The sequence below is a fragment of the Cygnus olor genome, chromosome 11, assembly GCF_009769625.2.
Source record: "Cygnus olor isolate bCygOlo1 chromosome 11, bCygOlo1.pri.v2, whole genome shotgun sequence".
NCBI lineage: Eukaryota > Metazoa > Chordata > Aves > Anseriformes > Anatidae > Cygnus > Cygnus olor.
The window spans coordinates 5,127,293-5,145,075 of record NC_049179.1 but is presented as its reverse complement, the minus strand read 5'-3'; positions in this window follow the sequence as shown (position 1 = coordinate 5,145,075).

Genomic DNA, 17,783 nt, shown 5'->3' with positions numbered 1-17,783 from the left:
AGGAATATTGTTTATGCTGATAATATAATGGTTTTTAAATCACATTAAGCCTGATTTTAAGCAGATTTTTTTTTTGACAAACTTTACTCAAACGATTTCAACCCAGAAGGGTTAGTAATAGTCAAGTATTACTCTTGTCTGAGACAGAGAGAAGTGGAACTAAATAAAAACAGATAAAACCTAAAGGACTACAAGCTACTCGTTTCATTGTCCAGCCTGAATAAAAGACAAAATTTAAAAAAATAAAATTAAAAAGTATGAATGATAAAATAGTGATAAACAAGGCTTTTAAAACATAGATTAATGATTCAGACTTTAAATTATGGTTTAAAACCTGTAAGAATTCAATATTTATCAATGTTAATATATACCAAATGTTCCTGTATATCCCATGTAAGGAAACATATATGAAGTTTTGGTAAAGATTGCAGATCTTCCCAAGTGATTATACTGTTGCTACATTCCTGTCTATTGTAAAATCCTGATAGATTATAAACCTTAAGATACCCATAGTAAGTCTAGCAAGTGGGAATTAAGAATTGAAAAGGTGGTGAAAGATAAACCAACTAACAAAATCTTGATGCTGTGGGGAACTTTTTTGAGGATCTAGGACAACACCTGACGAGAGAACCATCTTGACCACGGGCTGAAGGATTGGTTCCTAAGGCTCGTGATACTTTATACCAGCACAGTGATGCATATAGCAGATAGATGGACAGACCCCGAGAAGGTGGAGATTAATGCCAGTGTGTGATCAAATCTTGGCCCGTGCCTTGGGTTTATAGGCGGGGAGTCGACTGTTGGGAGACAGACTGGCTGCAACTTAGAGCACGCTGCTGAGACAGTTGTGCTTTGGGAGTTCCCATCAGCTGCAGAGTAGCTAAGAACAAGGGAGTGTAATGCTTTCATCAGTAATTAGCTCATACCACACCCTAGTCTCCCTATGGGAGACATTGGATTAGATTCAGAATAAAGTAGTGAGTTACAGTTTGTATATTCAAAATTATTGAAAATCAAATAGGACTCTTTTGTAGAGCAAAAGTTATTCATACTGTTACGAATTTGAAAGATTTGATATTTTAGTTACTGCATTTTTAATTTTAAGAACACATCAGAGGTAGCATTAGTAACATTCCAGGGAGGTAAAGCCCTCTCATTAAGTGTGTGTGTATAATTATAAATATCAGCTTCAAGAAACCCTTGAGCCAAAGTTGAAAAAAAGCTTCCATTTTTGAGAGTGTAGCTTCAGACAATATATAATATGTGTGGGTGGGTATCCCACATTCTTGTTCATCTTTGAAAATATTGGTCCAAATAAATATAATATTTTTTTTTCAATAAAACAATGTGGTAAAGATTTTAAATATGTCATTTAAATAATTAACAACTGGATTACATTCTTTCAGGGATGTGGCGTTAAGTACATAAAATATTTTTTCTCTATAGTTTCCTTCAAGACCATCTAATACAAAATAAGGAATGTATCTGTTCATTACAAACACAGATATCTTTGGATATCGCATATATTTTTTCTACTTCTACTTTGGCTACATAGGGGATTTTAAATCCTCTTATCTTTTTTTACTAACTGGTGTCAAAACTTTTCCAGCCTCCAATACGTTGTTTATAAATGATGAAAATTCATGTGCAGATCAACAATCTTGCTACAAACTCTATTTTTCTAACAAATAAGCAATTTTCTATCCTCTTCCTCAGAGAAGACACAATCAATTCTATCTTCTCTTCTACGCTGCAGTTATTGCTACTTTTGGCATAGCTGATCTGGCTCCAAACTTGCTGTGAGTATACCAATTCTTTTTTAATTGTCCCAGTATAAAAATAAAATTGCCTTTATGGCACTCCTGATGTTACACTATGAAATTGCATAATGCCTTACATTCTGGAAAAAACTCATTAATAGCACAGAGGAGAGAGGGGAGAATGAAGCAACTTACTATTACTGCCTTAACACAGAGCACAAAGGTGTTTGTTTGTTTGTTGCTGTTCTTTCATTGGTTTCTGTTCATTTTTTTGTTCTTGTTTGTTTTTAAGCAAAAAAATAAGGTAAAGTAAATAATGCACTACTAAGATTCTGTCTGGAAAGGCGAATAGACTTAAACCATCTTTTGCTGTTATTGCAGTTTATTTGGCATTTTTTCTGATCAGTTCAGCTTCTCTCTCTCTCTTTTTTTTTTTTTAGACATTAGAATAGCTGAAATATTTACAATACTATTGCACAAGATTCTATTCCTCTAACTTAAAATCGGTCATTGCATTACTACTCTTTAATATCCAAATATTTCTACTTTCTAACATACTCCAAAAATGAATCAGCAAAATATATTAAATGAAGTTGTACTTTAATACTCTGTCCTTGAACTCTGAACAAAGAACTCTGTTGTTGTTCTTTGCTTGTCTCTTAATTACTTAACAATTTTACCTGGAGCTTCCAAAGAATAAGCAAGACCCTCTTAGGGTCAGTTGTACTCAGCTGGCACAAAAGAACAAGGCCACACTGAAGTCATCATTTTATACCATGTAACAGTCTGGCAGAATTGTTTAGTCAATGCATTTTGGTGAGTGTTGGAAGCAATGTTTATAGTGAGTGTTTTCCTGGAGCTGACCTGGATAGTATCTGTCCCAAGGTCTATCAAGCTGTGATCTGCACTGCTACAATGCCAACATACACTCTGTAATAGTTACAGTGCAAATACTCTTCTCAATATAACATAAAACCTCTTTTTCTCATGATACAATAGCAGGTTTGAGAGCTCACTTGCTATCTTAACAACCAAGCAATTTACCCACCATCTGCATGTAAAGAGCATGCAAACAGTTATGAAACTATGGACGGTTCTTACTCAGCACTGTGTTTTTGGGGAGCTGTTCATTGACTCTTCAATCTTTGGAGCATCAAGACAGGATGCAACAAATAATGAAAATAAAGGGGTTTTTTTATTATTATTATTTATTATGTGATTTTTAGATAAATAAACCTTCTTTTAATCCTGTAAAAATTCCTCTGTAATACTAAAAGGACAAATTCTGGAGATTAACTAACAGACCCATAATAGAGATCTGTCCTGGCATCCTATATATCTCTGCAAATCTGTTCATTTTATTGCAGTAATGCAAACTTCCTTAGAACCATCTGCACCACTACTGAGTTTTGGAAAGCAGAACACAAAAAGAAGACTCAATGGGTAATGAACAAGGGCATTCACAAACCCACTGCACTTATCTGTATACCCACTGTCCAAGCTGCTCTAGAGCGTACACACTGTTGTCACTCTCAAGTGAGAGATAAAAGTGCTACAGAAGCTTTGCACATTATGCTGAAGAAAGTCAGCTGGCTCACATGAGTCCAGTGGGATATTCTTCCTCCAGAATTTTGCCTGGGACTTAGTGACAAAGAAATAGAATGAATAAAGCATTGACCAAACACCAGAAAAAATAAATAGCAGTGAATATTCAAATGGAAATAATTAAATCAAGCTTCATGTCTGCTCATGTAGCCAAAAGTGATGATGTTTCCAGTACTGTAAGTGACCTCGCTGTGGCTGAAAATACCCTTTTGCAGCATTGACAGGTTCAAAGTGTATCAGAGTACACTGACACTTAAAGAAGGTGCATGGATCCCTGAAGAAGACAGAGAATATAGTGTTTTTAGGAACAAAACCAAAACACCAACACTTGCGAGTAGTCGCTGCAAAACACATCCGGTCTGGCGATCTGTGCACATCACTGTGAGAGCATCGGTAAATCACAAGCTTTGCAACAGTTTGCCAGGAGGGTTCCTGTGAACCTGAAGCCAAAGATTAAGGTAGGTTACATTGCATTTGATTCACTATGTGAGGAAAAAAGTTATGTATAAACATCCTGATACTATTCTGGTTGTAAGGAATTTTATTCTTTTGATGAATTTAAAATCAGGATAATACCAATGTAATTTCTTAGTTACTCTTCCTCCTACTTGGTGTAGAAATCTGACAACTCAGGACAAATCTGATGCTCCAGCAGCTTAGCTTCTTTATGGTGAATTATATTACAGATATGACCAAATTCAAGGTCATAGCTAAGAACCCAAGTGAATATGATTAAATTAAATATAATGCATAGAATCTCATTCCCTTTTCTGTCATCTCCAAATTTATATCAGCCTCATTGAAGGAGTATCGTGGTGAATAACACCAAATTCAAGACTGATGAATTTCTTGGGGAGTTGGCTCTAAGTTATATCTGAACCTTCATGAAATTTTAAGATTTAATTTCCATTTTCTTTGCCATAGGTCTTTTACAGTACAAAAAAAATCAGTTGAAAGGCATTGCTTTCCTCTTTACACATGCATTGTCACACTACTGTACAAATAACATTTATCTGTTAATACGTCTAACATGCACCGAAGACAGACATTTCTGCTCTGGTATATAACATTGCTTAAAAATGTTTCCACTTCTTTTCCTTCTGATCAAAAATGTTTCCACTTCTTTTCCTTCTGATCTACAGTACATACACTTACCACCTTTTATCTCAGTCTGTGTTTCTCTGAATCTCATTAGCAAGCTTTATTCTAGCAAACAGCTATTTGCTCTTTGAACTCAATTGGCCTTCACTAGATGAAACAAGAATGCAGTATTTTCTGTTATATTAAGAGACCATGAACTCACATATTTGTTCTTTGCATATTTTCTGGCTAACATGAAATTGAAGATATGGAAATTGCCTATGTAAAATCTCTGTAGATGTCCTCATAACTTCTTCTACAGGCCCAACATTGAAATACCCTGAGACATTTTCAGAGTTTGTTGCTGCTTTTGATGTGCTTTCACTTCAATGCTTCCTCCTTCAATATCATAAGCTAAATCTTTCTTTGCAGTCCATTGGATGCATTCTAAGAACAGCTAAATTCTTCTTTCATCACCTATGCAGAGTGACAACACTGTCTCCCATTTGTTTAGTAGCAACCCTGAAGTTGTTCATAAATTGTGCTGTGCATTTGATTGCTTAGCCAACCACTAGAAAAGACAAACTCCCCCCTCCCCATATAGTATTCTTTCATCTTATAACTTCATTGTATTTACCAGAGACTGCTAATTACTGTAGTATATATAATTATTTTTTATGCACCCTTGTCAACCCAGATAAAAGAGGAATTCCATCACCTGGCCTGCACATACTTATTTTCCATAATCTTATGCATAAAGAAATGGAAACTGCTCATGTAATTGAGATCTGCTTATACAAACAAGGTTTACAGGTGGTTTATAAAGATATTTTTCCTCTTTTCATATTTGTTTGTAGAAGGAATACACATCTGCTCACTTGTGTTTCAGTAATGTTATTGGGAGTTATAAGGAAATTCATATAGAGAAACATTATTGAAGGGATGAACAATCCCAGGAAATCAGACAACTTGGAAATGGAATTTAAATGATCTTTTTGTGCCTGTTGGCTGCATATTATCTTTATTTTTCTGTCTGTACTAATAATGATAGCTTGTTTGCTTGTGTAGAGTAGAGGAAGTAAATGGGCAAAAGTCATGCTTAGAGTATGTTTCAAATGCTACAGAGTGAGATAGATGTCTGTCATCTACTTTGCCTTTGTCAGGTAACCATCATGTGTCTGCATGCTGTGTGTAACAACAGATAACTCTAAAAGAGCTGCCTATATTTCTACTTGCCTGAATAGAGTGGGTTATTTGCAGACAGTAGTTATCATTACTTTGGGGAAGGCTGGAGTAAGGCAAGAGAAAGAGGTACCCATTATTGTTTAAGTATTCTTTAAGATTTCTTATGTCTTCCATGGGTTGATTAAAATAATATGTTCCTGATTGTGCCTTATCCTTTATCCCTTAAAGAAGGAGCATGCAGCAATAATTTGCAGTGAGATTTTTTATGTAAGCATCCCCCTTGCATGGGTTTTACGCAGAAGGGGAACATATGGTCCTGAAAGAGCATTAATACTCAGGTACAGCTGGTCTTTGAAGATTTTAAGTGATCCAGATAGGAAGAACGAGCAAATGCCTCCCAAGGGAGACTGGCTGTTCTGACACCGTTCTTTATCACAAGTGTTAACACTTATGGGGAGATGTCTATGGAGACCAACATATAGAATGGGGACTGTATTGGCAAAAGAAAAATAGGCATATAAGAAAATAAGACAAAAATAAAACCGTTAACCTGGACAGCAATAGAGAACTTAATCACAGTCTACCAGGCTGGCAGCAAAGAAAAGCAGCCGAACTGATTAATTCGCCTATTGTTATTAGTTAATGCAACAACCTAACATTTCTCCATGACAGCAATGTCTCTGTGCCAGGTTTTTATTATCCTGCGGCACTGGCACTATTAAAATTCCTATTACTCAGAGAGTTTACATTGATTTAAAAAGGAGTTCTGTTTGCTGGTTATAAAAAGAGCTATCACAAAGAATTTAGTGTCAGACCTTAGCTAAGGATCAACCCTATTTTCTATTTAAAGAATTCATTGGGTTTAAAGACAAATCACTTTTAAAGAAGTAAAGTTCTAAGGCACCAGATTTGCCTGAGGAACTGATCCCAAATAACTATGCTTAATTTTTATTTTTGTCATACAGAAATATCACATGGCTCCAACCATACCTCGTCGAGCTTCATTACTGCATACTCTAGCATCCCAAACAGAATTGCCAGAAGCAGAGACTAAGCAGGGTCATTAACTGCTCTTGTACAGGGTAAAATTCCCCCAGGTATATGTTCCCAAGAGAGACTAGGTTGCAAAAGACATAGGGAATAAACTTGATGTAGAGAATATGAAATTTGTGACAGAAATATCACAAGAGAAGGATTAGGAAACCTGGAAAATGTTATGCTCTTGAATCGTGTATTCTGTGCCTACACTCTTTCAAGAGGTGACTTTAAGGACCGGGAAAAAGTCAAAAAAAAGAAAAAATATGGAAGTGAATTGCATAATCCGATCAGGGCCCTAAGAAGAGGAGTCTTTCGAAGTCCCACAGAGATCAGTAGCAAATCCAAAACTTACTGTTAATACAAACAAGAAAGCTAAACCACAGAACCTGAACTCAGGGGCCTAATCTGGATAAATAAAGTTTTATCTGGCAGGACTACTCAAGGTAAAAATTCTATTTCAGAAATAACCCAAAATCATGTCTATAGTTACAGCATCGATGAAATTGAAGCTGCTAATACAAAATGAATATACAAAACCAAATAAAACCATCATTTTTCTCTGAATTCTGCAGAAAGAGTGTATGTGGTTAATGTGAAAATCTTGCCCTGGAGCTGCCACATGGATAACATGTCCCTAACTAGAAGGATTAGAACTACTATGACATAAGAAATCCTAAGCTAATTTGGAAGCAGAACAGCTGAAGAAAGGCTGTTCAACAGAAGTTGGAATTAGAGCAAGAGGTTAAATTGCTTCAGATTCTTTCTGTCTGTGCTGATCTTGATGCCAGATGTGAAAGTCTGGGCAAGATAACCATCTTTCCAAACCAACAAATCTTTTGTAGGCCAGGAAGTTTAGGAGGCAAGATCACAGATACTGTATCTCTGAGTATAATTAGAAAATGATCCTTATAAACTTCTCATGTAAGATTACTGCAAGGAAAAAAAAAAAAAAAGGAATATGGAGTGAGGTACCAAATTATTTATTTATTTTTAGACAAAAGATTATGCACAAGTCTGAAGTTTAAATTAGGGTAGTTATTTTAAAGTAATTAAAAGTTGCTTCACAGATTTTTATCAAAATGTGTCCAAGGACTAAATATAGAAATTTGCTTGACTATGTAATTTTTCAAACCAAAAGCAATAAGCTATGGTAAATCTCAAGTAGGTCCAAGGTCCAGTCTTGTTCTATAATATCTGCATGAAGATTTTATAATGTTACAGGTTACTAAGCATGTTGATGTATAAAAATATGCAGAAAGGCTGGCTGCTCATAGATCATACGGCACGAAGCAATACTAGCTACATAACAAATTAGTAACAGCTGGATGATTTGAAACTAGAAGGCCTAACATGACAGTACAGGGCAAATTCCACTCAGTTTATAAAACAAGACTACTTTACCTAGGGCAATAATGCAATTCCTCTAGATTGGATTTTGCAGAACCTGGGGCTGCCTTGTGAAACTGTATGATAACTTAGTCATGACAAAGATGCCACAGGATCAGGGAGCCCAGCAGAGAAATTCTGCTGCCTAGAAAGATTCCAGCTTGAGAAATCTTGATCGCTTCAAGAGTTGCAATGAATAAAGGAATTAAGCTTGAGGTTAGAAAATTAAAATGGAGGTCTATGTTTCTATGCTTCAGTATGTTTTTCTGAATATTTTGATTTTTCTAAGCAATAAACTTGCATTCTATCACCTTTTACCCTTAGAAGGATTTCATTATATGAGGTGCTTTAGATTTTCTGGTTTTAGATTCTCTTTGGCAGAGGTTGTTTTTTCCACAGGAAAGAGTCTTTAGCTTTAATGCCATATTTCAAAATAAATTTTCTTGCTCTCCTTTGCTCTTTCTCTTTGACAACCATCATTGCTGAGTAATGCCCAAGGTCATGCTTTTGAAAAGCAGATTCTTCATTTGCAACGTTGCTGCAGAACCTATTGCACAGTATATATCCGGAGGACTAGGCACTTGTCCCTTTATAAAATATAGGTTGAATTCTGTAAGGGATGTGTCTGGCACAAGAGTTAGATGCAAATCAGTAAAGAAATATAAAAGGGAAAATCACCAACTCTAGAAATGGTTTATGAATATATGCACATACATTCATATATATATGCAATTTAGGAGTATCCTGCAAGAAATGTATTAAATACAGGGAAACTTGTTCGACCAGAAAACATATTGTGAGTCCAGGTCATTACTTGCTTGGACAAAACTCCACACTGAGCCAAAATCTTTGTCACAGAGTGTAGGCAGCTTCAACTGAAGTTAAAATACTTGATCCAAGCTATCAAAAATAAGTTTAGTCTGGATAAAAAGTCCTGAAATAATGCCTAGAAAGCAATTATTTCCCTAAGAGGATTCATTACCAAAAGAAAACTTGTTTGAAAAAAAAAAAAACAACAAAAAAACCTTTTCACATCTCTTGACAGAACATCAGCTATTTTAGTAAAATACAGTCATCTTCTCCTGCAACAAAATTCCACACTTAAGAAATCTTAGTGGAAAAAGCACTAACATTCAACTCATATTTAATGGAGAAATTGGCCAAATATCTCTACCGGGACCCTTCACATAAATCTGGCATTCTTTCGTTGCTAAATCCTGCTTCCACAAAATTAATAAATTCTATTAATTACAAGGAAAGCAGAAGTAGGCCTTTAATAACATAATGATTATTGAGATAATCCTTGTTAAGGAATAAATTTGTTACCACTGAAAGTGACACCTTAACAAATCCTGTCTATGATGGTGACTGTTCTTCACTTGCATGGCAGGTCTTTTCAAGGACCCTAGGATTTTTGTTATTTATAATTTGCTTTCTCCTCCTAGTTTTGTTCCAGCATTTTAATTCAACTGGTTTATGGTTGTCCAACAGAAAAAAAAAAAAAAAAAGACTAGTTTGTGTATGACGTTACCTCTGCAGTGTATGAACGTATTTTGATTTCCACAGCACTGAGTCAGCATTCTGATGAGTTAGCATTTATATTCCCGACAGCTGTTTATTCCTCTCAATGTAATTTCAGAGATAAATGTCCAGAAGGGATTTGTTGCCCCAGATCTATCAGAAAACATATTTAAGATATTCTGTGGTATTTAAACCATAAAAAAAACAAAAAACACTATTATTCAGTAACATTAGAAGTAAAAGTGTTTAATTTTGAACATTAAATAACCAATCTAATTCTTCCTGCATTTTTTTTTAGTGTAATGTAGTGTTAAAGTCAAAGTATTTTTCATTTTATTTTCTATGCAAAATCACATTGATGGTTTCCAGGAACACAGTAAATTTAAGAAATATTTAGACACTTCCAATACATATATTTTATAAATTCTTTTATTTGGAGTTGAGAAAGTAGCCTTGAGAATAAAGGAAGAGATAGTAACTAGTGCACATAAAGGACCAAACCTTTCCTGGAATAGCTTATCAGTTGTATCTTACTAAAGCCACGAGACTAGTTGGCACAGTTGGAATATAAATCTTAATAGAAGTCAGAACCAGTATACAAGGATTCACTGCATTCTAAAATTCGACAGGTGATCCAGAAGGGATATTTTGTCAAATATGATGTAGGCTATGCTCATTCATATGCTGTAATTTTTTATCTACTTTTTTTGGTTTTGTTTTTAATTTTTTGTTAAAGCCATGCAGATGGTGCAGAGCAGACTAGATGGTGCACTAGAGAGGTGTGGCCACAGCTTCCTCATCTTTGGATTTTAGTTAGGGTAGTGCCATAAATGGCTGTAGTAAATCTTTCCAGGAGTCTCATTTGTTAGACTTGGGTTTGCAATTGGCAGGGCAACTAAAGCTACTGTTAGTGAGATTAGAGATGTGTATATTATCCATACAAATAATAATAATAATAATAATTTTTTTAAAAAGTTCTGAATCTCATTATAATGCTGATTTTCATCATGGATGGTGGCAATGATTTCTACAAATGTCTTCTGATTTTTATAAAAGAATTTAAAATATGGTTAATCGCTCAGTTCTCTGTTCTTTCAAACTCCCTTTTTTTGTCTCAGAAGGAAAGTTAAAGGGGATTCTTGGTATGACTATTCTAAACATTCAATTTATATTCTCTGTTACTTACCTTTTGTGTTTTCCTACTCTCCAGTCTAAATCAAGCAGTCAAAACAACGAATAACAGCATCATGGTTACTACTCTAGTAATGTGTAAGACATTTTAAATTCAAGTGGTACATTTGATGCTAACCTCTTTAATAAAGCACCAAAACTTAAATGTTATTGCCCTAGGACTGTTCTCCCAAAGCCTTACTCATGTCAATAAATGATGCAATTACTGAGGATTACTGATGCAAATAAGGGTGTGAAGGATGAAGCTTTAGCATGCAAGCCTTAGTCTCTTGTATGGGAGACTGCCTAAGAATACCAGGTGCTTTAGTTTTGGTGTAAAGAAGACAGAGCCAGGCCCTTTACAGTGGTGCTGGATGACAGTGACAGGACAAGAGGCAACGGGCATAAAGTGAAACACTGGAGGTGCCATCTGAACATCAGGAAACACTTTTCTACTGTGAGGGTGACCAAGCTCTGGCACAGGTTGCCCAGAGAGGCCATGGAGTCTCCTCCTTGGCTGTATTCAAAAGCCACCTGGGCAGGGTCCTGGGCAAGGTGCACTGGGTGCCCTGCTTAGGCAGGGGTTGGGCTGGAGGGCCTCCTGAGCTCCCTTCCAGCCTCAACCGGTCTGTGATACTGTGGGAGATTCCTCTCTAATCCTGTTAATAAAATTCAAAATCATGATATGAGGTTCATGCTAATACAGTGTTCACACATTTGGGTGGCTGGCTGGCTGGGTGAATGGAGGGAGGGAGGAAGGGAGGGAGGGAATGATGGTGGGAGGAACGGACAGACAAGCAACTGTAAAGCCCAATTCTATAGGCTGTATTTGGGCCACCATAACAATGAAAAGTGCACCCGGAAAGCCTACTTAATGCAAACAAAACGAACAAAGAAACAAAACTAAAAACAAAACCAAAAAAGAAAAAACACAGTTGTCTGTGTAGTAAAGAGATGGCTTAATATGCATACAGTAGACCCATCATAGTTTCCACAATATGGCATTTAGCTGGATTAATGCTGTGCTCTGAGTTCTTCTGATGGAAAGAACAACCTTTTAGGAATTCCTAGCCAAGAGCAGCTGAAAGTCAGAGTAATCTGAGGCTGCACTAATTAACTGTAGAAGCCTGAAATTAGGGAAATTCAAACATCAGAAAAAAAATATTTCGAGGCTAAAAGCTACCTTTGTCCTTTTTCTGGTTTTGTTACAAGCAGAACTCGGAGAGTATAGATAACTAGGTTTTAGGTATTTTGAGACACAGGATATTGTCTCAGAAAGCATGCATAATGCATTACTATGGTAATGGTTACCATAGTTGGTATCTTTTATGGAAAACTTGTAAAAATTCTGTATAAGTGTATTTAGCTTACATAAGCAATTGCCACTATAGTTAAAACTGCCTTTTAGTTATCTATAATATATTAGAACTTGTCTTATTTTACGTTTTATGTAGCAGTCAGCATTTTGCAGAAGTGACAACATATATAGGTTGTATAAGTTAGACAAATGTTATATAAGTTATATAAGTTATATAAAATGTATACATCATATGAGATGTATACATCTGTATGTATATATATACATACAGATTATTACTCTGAGCTGAGCAGGCTATTAAAGAAAGTTTTGTCTTTATTATGACATACTGTATGTGTAATACAATTAAATACAGTATCTGATAACTGCTAATGTGCCAACAATTGTGAGAAATTCAAATAGCAGACAGTAAACTATTTTTTAAGGTATTTTAAAATGGAAATCTTCAAAATGACTTGGGAAGACACTTGTTTTGACATCTTTATTTGCTTTTCTCTTCTCATCCTTCATTTCACTTTCACACTTCTTTCTACTGCTGACTATAGCCATGGCTAAACTGTTTCAGGTTCCAAGCATAGATTAGCATCTTCCTGTCAAATAAGTCAATGCTACCGGGTGAGTTGACCTTGACCTGACTGCTGTGATGCCAAAAGCCACAAGCTAACTGGCAACTGTTGTTAGGTATGTCATAGCTAATTTTTATTGTAGATGCATGTTATAAAATACTGGGTGGTAAGGAAGAACAACAGTGCAGTCCTCTAGTTCATAAGAATCTAATGCTCTTTTACCTCAATAAACATTTGGGATCAGACATTGTGGGAATAAAATCTTTTCCATATGCTTATTACCTGCTGCATTAGCTACCAATTTAAAAGAACTTTTGCACTTAAGATGCGTGCAATATTTGGGATGGCACCCTCACAGTAGTTATACTAGCAATGACTTGGTCATGCCAAGTAGAAGATATTTGGAAATCAGTGAAGGTTTTGTTTCAGTAACTGCTGGCAAGAAATGTCTGCTCCTACTTTTCTTGATCCTTGATTACATTGGCTCACTGCATGTTCTCTTGAAGAATAGCCACTATGAGGAGGCTCATAATCCATGGGGGTTTTCTCATAGAGGTTCTTTCCACATAAATTTCATCAGGACAGCAGGGTTTGTTTTCTATTCCTAAACCACTTCCTGATCATTCAGATGTGAAGAAAATCATGACCATTCATGAAGGAGCTCTATATTTCCATACAAAGCATATCCTTAGAAGCTCTTTTGAGGAATAACTAATTCTCTCAGTAATCCTGTGAAGCGGAAAAACATGAGATGGAGAAAATAAGACCACTAGGCTCCATTTCTCCCATTCTTCTTTTCTAGTTGCTATTTTACAGAAACACGTGAGGAAGGTGGTTTGCACCTATCCACCCAGCTTCATTCCCCAGGCATAACATAGGAGTTTGGGAGAGGAAAGGAAGGAGAGTAGTATCATTTAAGCCTGAAAGTCTACTTTGGGAATAAAGGGAGTGAATTTGCCCATACGGAACTGGTCAGTACAGAATATGGGGTACAATCAGTCCTGCTTTTAAAAGCAGTGCATGGCATTGAGTGCTCTAAGTGCTGACTGGAATTCTGCTTTACATTTCTACACAACTGTTGCTACATCAATAGTGGAAAGATGATTACAGGTGATAAATTCCAATTATGTTTGAAGACTCTCTTTTCTGGATTTCAGTGATGAAATTTCTGTTTATACTTCAAGGCATCTCATTAGAAATGGTTATATTTTAGATTCCCTGCACATTTGTTTAAATATTAAGAAGTTAATGAATCACAGCAAGATGTCAATTCTGCCTGATACAGAACAAACTTGTATTTACTAGGATTTAAAAGTATGTTTTTGTAAAGTGCTAGCTGGTACATTCTGGTACACGTTCATCTACACTGGCCTTCATTTCTGTCTTTAGATGCAGCCTCTGGTTACTCTGAACTGCCTGTTCAGTGGTGGTTCATTTCATTCACCTTACAAATTACTTACTAATAAAATATGAATGAACAATGGAGCATCTAAGGACCCTCCAGTTTGGAGGATCTCCTTGTCAATGTCCTACGGCCATTGCCAGCCTGGCTTTGCTTTTCACCACGAGAAGAAGAGGAAGCTTGACAAGGAGGATCCATCAGTGAAGCCATATTCTGTTTTTTTACCCTGCCATGCCACTGGGCAAAGCACAACTGGGCAGGACTGAGGGTGCTGCCCTGTTCAGTGTACCCTACTTGAGCACATTTTCTTATACTTGCATCTTTGATCATTAATTCTCACCCTCTCCTTTTTGCATTTTTTATCTCCTTCCATAAGCTGTTTCTTTTCTGAAAGAAAAAAAGAGTTCCAGTCTGCTCAATTATTTTTCATAAGGAAGCCATTCACTCCCATGTCTCATCATGTCTGATCATTATTGTTGCACCTCTCTGAACTTTTTCCAGATCTAATATAACCTTTTAAAGTTGCAAGCACCAGAACAGCACACAGTATTCCAGGTGAGAGCAAACTGCAGTGTTATACATTGGCATAATTACATTTTCTGTTTTGTTCTTTTTTCCTTTCCTAACAATTCCAAATACTGGCATTTTTGAACTGCTGTCATGCACTGAGTTGGTGTTTTTATGGAACTATCTGTCATAATCCCAAACTTTCCTTTCTGAGTGGTAACATTCAGCTCAGAGCTCGTCACTTTATTCATAAAGCCAAGAACACTTTTGCCCACGTACATCATTTCACATTTATCTACGCTAAATTTCCTCTGCCATTTTGTTACCCAGTCACTAAGTCTTACAAGGCCCATCTACAGTTCCGGGCACTCAGCCCTCATACTACACTGATTAAATTTGTATCCTCAGCAAACTTTCCACCTCACTGCTAACACCTTTTTACAAATAATTTTTGAGTTTGTTAAGCGGAATCAATCCCTTGCAGAACTCCACTTAGGACTTTTCTCTGTAATGCCACTATGCTTACATGGCTGAAGATTGGGGAGGGGGTGTGGTTATGGTGCTGGGGAGCAAGGTATTCAGCACTGGTCTATATACAGGGTGTTACAGAGATGTGTGGCCACATATCTCAGACTTGATGTATAGGAACCAGTCCTATGGCCTTTGCCTGTCATGTGATTTGAGTCTCATCTTACGAAGACCCCTTCCTGTGATCAGTTACATGAGGTTTCACCAGCTAGGAAGAAGAAACTTAAGGAATCTACCTTCTAGGAAGAGGTAGGAGGCTAAATGTCTTTGCCGAAGGAATGCATCAGGCCATAGAAGAAGTATTTTTGAGTAAAGGAATTTTAACAGCACGCAGCTACATGACAAGATGAGACACAATATAGCAGTTTAGTGTGTGAACTATGTAAATCGGGGGTAGAAAGTATTTGGAGATAGGATTTGGTGTGATATATGCATGCAAAAAGGGAACCATATATAATCTGTTTGAAGTGAGTGAGTATACCAGCAGCAGTTAGTAAAACAGATAAAACCTGAACGTTTAAATGGTTACTGGTTTTGATTTGGTTTGGACTTCAGGGGCTTGATTTAACACTACCCTGCACTTACTGTTGTCATTTGAATATGGCAAAGAGGCTATGTTTCCTAGTCAGCGACAAATCATCTCCAAATTCATGAAGTGTGAAAATTATCACATCTCCAAATGTATTCTTTATTTGGCACTGAGTTGTGTTTGGAAGCCCCTTGTCCCTGTCTGAGGAACACAGACTCCAAAAGAGTATTTTGTTGATCACATGCAGTGAACTAAAGGCAGTATTTGTCTCAAAGCCTTTGAAAATCATAGTTACATTTGCATTGGTTGGTCAGGAACATAAAAAAGAAACTCATTAAGTGCTATTAGGAGATTGAAATCATTAAAATCTCTTATATGTATCCTTTTTTTTTTTTTTTTTTTTTAATGTGACATGCTTGGGAAGATTAGACAAACAAATCATCACGTTATCATATTATAATGATGTTACAGTTCTACATCATCATTCACAGCAATGATTTCCAGGAGGTAGCAAAGGTACTTTTAACAACTGTTATGTAGTGCTACCTAGTGGCCAAATTGAACAGGACTTTATCAGAGACTGGTACCTTAATTTTTCAGTATGAACTGCCAAATGCTGCATAGTTACTTGATTTTACTATTATTATGGTGCAGAAAACAGCCTTCTACTCTTAATAGATAAATAACTTAACCTGATAACCTTGCAACACTAAATATTACAAGGCTACTTATTGCCCTTGCTTGTGCACCAAGCTTACCTAGCTTCTACTCAGACACAGTTTTGGAATCCCATGATTTTGATTGGCAAGGACAGGAGATCCTAGGAAAAATGTCTTGCAGTTTTAAATCCAACATTGCTGTTACTGTAACACCTTCTCAATCGTTCCCTCTTACTGTGAATTTATTTTTTGTAACTAAAATTATTATTTATTTTTAGAAAACAAAAAGTTGTACTTATTTATTACACCCATAAACTTAAGATACATCCACTATGTATTTTGAGCCTAACATATGTGATATAAACTGATCTTTATATGATGACATTTTAAAAATGTAAATAGAAACTTACATTTATAGGCCAGATTGCCATTTTACAGAAAAATACATGTAATTCTTTTGTGACTGCTAAACTAAAGTGCCTTGACAGATATTTGGGTCTTCTGCTTCACCAGCGCTGAGATTAAGGCATAAATTTAATTTTTTTGGATTGTGTTCCTGGTGCTCTTACCAAGTTTCTTAAGGAAAACGTAACACACGCCAAAATGCCATAGACATTGTGATTCCCAAATTAATAATGATGTTCAGCAATGTCAGAAGCCAACATATAGCTATCCAAATGAATTGTAAAATTGTCCTATCCAAATAAATTGTTAAACTCTGGGGCTGTGGCTTAGCTCTGCACTTCTTCTTGAAAAGATGATGTTTAAACAATTTGTGTCTATTAGTTTTTATTAGTTAAAAAAGCAGTGGCTGTCTCCCTTCTAATAGGCCTTAATTAGCAGTAAATCTAAGTGTTTTTTTTTTTTTCCACAATGCAAAATGCTGGGTTTCGAATGGTGAAAACTTATTTAAAAGCTCTAAAATACAACTCCAATAGATTTCAGAAAGACATATTCTACAGCAGAACTGGGCCACTTTAAAATTTTAAAAAAGAAATCCGTAAAGCTGACTTCAAGAAGAAACTAATTACATGCACTAACTGTAAAGCATGTATAAACACAAACATAACACATTTACATTAAAATGGACAAGCTGCATGAAAAATCTCTTGTTGTTTGCAGTGTGAAGTAAGTGGCTTGTGTAACAGCAATTGAAAAAATAACAGCTGATTTTCACAGTATGGATACTACTTATTCTGATAATTTCTTTGACAGGCATTGTGACAGAATCTTTTCTTAATACATGAGAAAGTAACACATAAATGTACTACTAATGCAGCTCAGAGTTCTCTGCTTCAGAACTTTAACCTCAATAAGTAAAAGAATAAAAACTTGTTGAACAGGAGGAGAAAACAGAAAGCCTGAGAAAAATAATTTACTATTTTCTTCTATGTGATCTGGATGATTTTCACAGGACCAGCATCAAATGTCCGGTGATGGGTATTTGTTCAGGGATAAAGAAGAGCAGCAAAAAGAGTTTTGAAAGCAGTACTGATGATTTTGAAGTCATTTTCAGGCAATTACTGACC